Source organism: Astyanax mexicanus, chromosome 11 (genome assembly GCF_023375975.1).
Source record: "Astyanax mexicanus isolate ESR-SI-001 chromosome 11, AstMex3_surface, whole genome shotgun sequence".
Classification (NCBI taxonomy): domain Eukaryota; kingdom Metazoa; phylum Chordata; class Actinopteri; order Characiformes; family Acestrorhamphidae; genus Astyanax; species Astyanax mexicanus.
The window spans coordinates 15818342-15825353 of record NC_064418.1 but is presented as its reverse complement, the minus strand read 5'-3'; positions in this window follow the sequence as shown (position 1 = coordinate 15825353).

Sequence of the window (7012 nt, the reverse complement as noted above, 5' to 3'; positions counted from 1 at the left end):
GAGGGACACAGTAATGACTTTGACCGGGTGCTGGGGAAATTCGACGAGTACTTTGTGCCCCGGAGAAATGTAATACACGAACGTGCGTGCTTTCATCAGCGAGTGCAAAGACCGGGAGAGAAAGCCGAGACTTTTATAAGAGCTCTGTATGAACAGTCTGAACATTGCGACTTCGGCGCTAGCAGAGACGAGAATATCCGTGACCGAATTGTTGTTGGAATTCTCGATAAAGATGTATCACGGAGGCTGCAGCTAATAAAGGACCTGACACTAGCACTGACCATAGAGACAGTCAGGCAGTCTGAAGAGGTGGCTTCACAGGTCAGCATGCAGGGAGAGGCAGCAGGGGTGATACACGAGATCACTCACAAGCAGCGCAGCAAATACACCAAGCTCTATGGTAAGCCGAAAGGGGGAAAAGATGGTCTGTGTGGAAAATGTGGGCGAGAAAGGCACAGTAAAGATGAAAACTGCCCAGCTAGAAAATCCAAATGCAATGCATGCAGCAAAATTGGACATTGGGCTAGAGTGTGTCGGAACAGAAAAGCTGTTAGTGAGGTGACTGAGCAAGCAGAACAGTCATATTTTCTGGGAGCTGTGAGTAAAGCAGAGGGTTCATCAGAGCAATGGACTGTAAAGTTGCTGGTGGGCTCCACACCTGTTGACTTTAAAATCGACACAGGGGCTGATGTGAGCATCATTAGTGAGGAGACCTACCACTCACTATTCCCCAAAAGACCACTAGAGACTGCTAAAATTCCATTGGATAGTCCAGGTGGCGAACTGGAGTGCATAGGTCAAGTCCAGAGCACTGTGACATATAAAGGAGAAACCCATCCTCTCACAGCATATGTCATTCGTGGACGCACAGTAAGCAATCTGCTCAGCAGACCACTCTCAGTGAAAATGAATCTGGTGAAAAGAGTGAACGAATTGGTGTGCAGTAAAGGACACTCACAAGCATTTGGTGAGCATGGGACATTAAAGACTGAACCTGTGAGAATTCAGCTAAAAGACAATGCTAAGCCTTTTGCGGTGCACACAGCACGACGTGTACCATTCCCTTTGTTGCAAAAGGTCAAAGAAGAGCTCCAGAGGATGGAGAGAAATGGCATCATTGAAAGAGTGACACAGCCCACAGACTGGTGCGCACCCATGGTGCCAGTCCTGAAGAAGAGCACAGGTAAAGTCCGTATATGTGTCGATCTTAAGAAGCTGAACGAAGCTGTAAAAAGAGAACAGTATTTGTTGCCTACTACTGAAGAGATTACAGCAAAACTAAGTGGAGCTACTGTATTTTCGTCACTCGATGCTGCCAGTGGGTTCTTCCAGATACCACTGCATCCAGACAGCTGTAAGCTCACCACTTTCATCACACCATTTGGAAGATTCAGTTTTAAGCGGCTGCCGTTTGGAATTACCAGCGCACCAGAAATCTTCCAAAGGAAGATGAAAGAGACACTGCAGGGGCTAGAGGGTGTCGAAGTGTTTATGGATGATATTCTGATTCATGCGGCTACAATGGAGGAGCACGATCGTCGCCTGGAGATGGTGATGCAGCGCATTGAGACAGCTGGTATGAAACTCAACCGCGAGAAGTGCTCCATCAGGCAGAATGAGCTACGATTCCTCGGACACCTCATTGATCAGTCTGGTATCCGCCCTGACCCCGACAAAGTGAAAGCTATTCAGCAGCTACCCCCACCTGCAGATGTGCAAGAGTTGAAAAGAATATTGGGAATGGTGAATTATCTAGGGAGATACATTCCCAACCTCTCAACAGTAGGACAACCACTGTATGAGCTCCTTAAAAGAAACAAGAACACATGGACGTGGGACCATGCACAACAAACAGCTTTTGAGAACATCAAGGAGCTGCTGACGACTGCACCGGTACTCGCGTACTACGATGTAAACAAGCCAACTGCTGTGTCGGCTGACGCGAGCAGTTACGGACTGGGAGGGGTACTCCTTCAGCTCCATGGAGAACAGTGGAAACCTGTGGCATTTTGCTCCAGACGCCTTAGCGAAGCAGAAACGCGCTATGCCCAAATAGAGAAGGAGAGTTTGGCTGGCGTGTGGGCATGTGAGAAATTTGACAGATATCTCACAGGGCTGGAGCAGTTTAAACTAGTGACAGATCACAAGCCATTAGTGCCACTTATCAACAACCGCAGTCTGGACAATGTACCTTTACGTTGCCAGCGTCTTCTCATGAGGCTCATGAGATTCAACCCCATTGCAGAATATGCTCCTGGGAAAACTCTAATCATTGCAGACACCCTGTCACGTAGTCCGTTGGCCTGTAGCGACGTGGACACACACAGTGATGTAGCTTGTTATGTGGCCAGTGTAGTAGGGGGGATCCCTGCATCACCAAGCAAGATGGATGAAATCAGAACAGCTACATCCATTGATGCTGAATTGGCGTCTGTCATAAAGCTCATAAGAACTGGGTGGCCTGAGCACCTAAGCAGTGTACCTGAGGCTGCAAGAGAGTACATTCAAGTGAAATCTGAACTATCAGAGTATAATGGCCTTGTTCTTAGAGGGAGCAGGATAGTTGTGCCGCGAGCAATGAGGGGGGAAATTCTCCTGAAAATTCATGATGGGCACCAGGGCCTAGTGAAATGTCGAGAAAGAGCAAATTCATCCGTGTGGTGGCCCAGACTCAGTAAGGAACTAAGCGAGCTGGTGACTTCATGTCAAGTGTGCCGCGAACTGAAAAGAACACAACAAAAGGAACCTCTCATCTGTACAAAACTCCCGGAACGACCCTGGCAGAGGATTGCAATGGACTTGTGTGAGTACAAACACCAGCAGTACCTAGTGATCTCTGACTATTATTCTAGGTTTCTTGAAATACTGCATCTTCCAACAACAACAAGTGCACAAGTCATCAAGAAACTGAAAACTGTCTTTGCTAGATTTGGTATTCCTGATGAGGTTGTGAGCGATAACGGGCCACAATTCTCATGTGCTGAGTTCCAGGAGTTTGCAAGACAGCTCGACTTTAAGCACTGTACATCTAGCCCTCACTACCCACAAGGCAATGGACATGCTGAAAGAGCTGTACAAACAGCAAAGAAAATTCTCAAACAAGAGGACCCAGTGCTGGCTCTGATGTGCTATAGATCCACTCCATGCTCCTCCACTGGTTTCAGCCCTGCCGAGTTGCTGATGGGGAGAAAAATTAGAACTACACTCCCAACCTTGAAGAAGAATCTCCTACCCAAATGGCCCAGTAGGACTGCAGTGAAAGTAAAGGATGGCCAGGAAAAGGCTAAACAAGCCTACTACTTCAACCGTCGTCATGGAGCCAAGCCCTTACCTGCACTGCGACCAGGTGATGCTGTGTTCCTGAAGCTGGACAATGAAAAGTCATGGTCTTTACCAGCAGTTGTCTCAAGTGAGAGCACAACTCCAAGATCTTTTGTCGTCAGAACACATCACGGAACTGAGCTGCGGCGTAATCGCCGTCATCTTCAGTTAGGGCCTGTTCACCATCCTGTAGCTGACCACAACACAGGGACGGATCAGTCTGATGTACCTACTATAGAGACTGTTCCTGCTAGTCAGAATTTGGACAAGCCTACAAGCCCTTTACCTACTCTGACCGTGACCAGGTCTGGTAGAGTGTGTAAGCCAGTCAGCAGGCTCGACCTGTAGGCTAACACATACCTATGGCCTTTGGGGGGAATGGGGTGAAAAGAAAGAAAAAAAAAAGGAAAGAAAAAAAGAGACAAAAGTTGTATTGTCAGTTATGTTGATTTGTGACCATGTAAATGTGACAGTTATAATATAGTACCTTGTTTAAGTAAGGCATACTGAAGTGTTTCAGTGTGATATAACTTTGGTTATTAAGAAAAACAGATGTTATGTTTAAGTTAAAGTGTTCCTTGATGTTATAGAACGCAAAAGGGGGAGATGTCATATATGGTAGTTAAATGTGCCTGTGCATATATTAGCGCTATTTACGGTAGTGAGAGCGCGGGCATCGGGAGGGCGGAGATAAACAAACGTAGGAGAGTGTATGCTGTTGCTGGCTGAAGTTGCTCCATTAAAAGATCCATAAAACAAAGTAAAGCTTGAGTTTCATTCCTCTACAATTAGAAGATCAAGTGTTGGGCAATGCTGACAGTTAGACCAGAGAAGATGAACTTACTCCAATCCTCTATGGTCTAATCTTTATGGTCTCGTAGAAACTTCAGCCTGACTCTTCTTTGCTTCTCACTGATGGACTTTTTTCTAGTTTCACATAACTGGAGCCCTGCCTCTAAGAGCCTGTTTCCAACTGTTCTTTTCCTGTACTTCACCTCAGCTGCCATTTGCCATTCTTTTTGTAGGTTACTTATTGTAACCCTAAGGTTGCTGATTACATTCAAATAAGTTGACAGTCAGTCTCCAGACCTGAACCACATTGAAAACCTGGATGGTCACAAGCTATCAAACAAAGCTAAACTGCCACATACATCACGGATGTGTCTCAGAGACTGTAAAAAAAGATGGACGCTGTGTCTCCGTTCCCATTCATTCAATGAAAATGAAGCCAAAATCTTCTGCCATGTTGGCGATCCTGAAACCCGATTCTGCGCAGTAGAGATCAGAGGAGGGAGAAAGACTGTGGAGAGACAGCCTACTCATTTAAATAACCCCGCCCCTGAGGGCTGCCTCGCTGTCACAGGCTGCAGAGATGTCACAAGATGCAGAGAAAACTATTCATAAAGTTTTAAGAGTTCAGAAATCAATATTTGGCATGTTATTCTCAGTCTTACACACTGCTTTTGGATAACTGGTTTGATGGCATCATCCATCGTTTCTTAATTATATTCCAGAGGTTTTAATTTGGCAAAATAAAAAAAACTCATACTTTTTAAGTGGCCCCTTTTTTTTGCAAAGCTGTACTGACACTGCTTAAATCTAGTTTGTTAGTTCTAAAAAAAATGATACATATTAATAATGAATGGGGAACAAAAATGCCAGGAATGTTCTGAAAAGAAGTGACATTAATAATATTTTGCATCACACTGTGTCTCACATAACCTTCCCAGCTAGACAAATACTAGCATTATGGAAGTAAAGTAACATTCCAAAAGTGGAAATTAAAACAGTGACACAAGTTGTTTTGAGAACATTTAAAAAACATATCAGATTGAACATTCTAAGAACGTTAACTGCAACATTCAGACAACAGAAAGCTTGGTCTCAGTCGCAGGTCATGGGTCTTGCAACAGGATAATGACACAAATTATTATTAGAGGAATCATTTTATTGCAATGATTGTCTTAAAAGGTTGTGCAACAAAATGTTAAGTCAAGGGTACCATTTTATTAATTTTTTAAGAATTTTGTTGAATGTCCAAATTATTATGCAAATTGGATTTAAATCATAAAGATTCATTTTTTTTCTCGTTTCTCAATTAAACTCATGGATGGTTTTGTTTTAGGGCTCTATGGATTACTGAAATCAATCTCAGACACCTGTGATAAATAGTTTGCCAGGGGAGCCCAATTAAAGGAAAACTACTTACAGTAAGAAGGATGTTCCACATTATTAAGCAGTCCACAGGTTTCAAGCAACATGGGAAAGAAAAAGGAACTTTCTGCTGCCGAAAAGCATCAAATGCCAAAAGTGCAATGCCTCGGATAAGGTATAAAAACATTAGATATTTCACGAAAACTTAAGCATGATGATCGTGTGGCTGATTCAGAGCACAAACGGGTTTGTGCAGATAAAATGAGGCAAAATGAGGAAGGTTTTTGCAAGGCAAGTTCATTAGATTAAGAGAGCAGCTGCTAAAATACCATTACAAAACAGCAAACAGGTACTGTATTTGAAGCCTCTGGAGTCCCGCAAACCTTAATGTGTAGATCCTTTAAAGGCTTGCTGTGGTGCATAAACCTGCTATTCGGCCACCCTTAACCAGAGTTCTTTACCGTACTTTACAACCTACATATAAAATGTTTGGAAACAGTGCATTTTTATTTTTTATTTTTTTTTTGAAGAATATACTGTTATCAACGGGAGGTTTGTTCAATAAAATTTCAATTTTATTTTAATAAAAATGAGTGATGATTTTTATTATACTGACATATTACACTGTCATTTGCATCAACCATTTAGGAAAATCAGGGAAAAATATCATTTGTATAATAATTTGGAACGCAGTGTATGTAAAGCTGCTTTATTAGAACGTTTGTTGTAAAAAAAAAAAAAAAAGCTCTATATAAATAAATTAATTTAACCCGGTGCATGTTTAATTATCCAAAAGATGTCTGAAACCCAAGTAGTGAAAATATATATATTTTTTTACTAACTCTATTACTAATTATTCTATCAATATTTAGTGCAATGGTGTTCCTTACCTCTAACAGGTAGTGCTTCAATTAGGATAATTCACTTGTTTTTCATAAAAAAAAACATCGTCCAACTTTTTTAATGTCTCATTACTTTATTGCTTTTAAAAACCAACATGTAAAACAATAGTTTTACAGAACATTGAAACATAACAGTGCATAACATTTTGTTTTAGTTTTAGTTTTTGCAGGGGGTGGTTGCAAATATGTGAGATAAACCATTTTCATATTTTACGTTGATTACACTAATTTAGGCAAGCAGAAGAAGTTTTTTATACTGAGATAAAAAACTTTCTAACTATTTTTCTTAGATCTTTAAACTTTAAAACGGGTCAAATTGACCCGGAACATAACAGGAGGGTTAATTGAATTGAAACCCATGCCTCAGTATATAAACCATTTTCAGTTTCTCCATAATGCACTCTTTTCCCGTCTGCTTACATGTCATAGGCTTAGATGATGTGGAATTTTTAGGAAACCCAATGGAATCCCCCTTTAAAACCCAGGTAAAACAAATAAAAAGCATGTCTTCCAGTAGAGGGTGCTGTTCCTGCAGTCTGCCTGGACATAAGCAGGCGTTCCCTGGTCAGGAGAGGAGGAAAGTGGGCGGAGGTTTAGGCAGATTAGTGAGTGAAATCCGCTGGCTATTGGTGGGG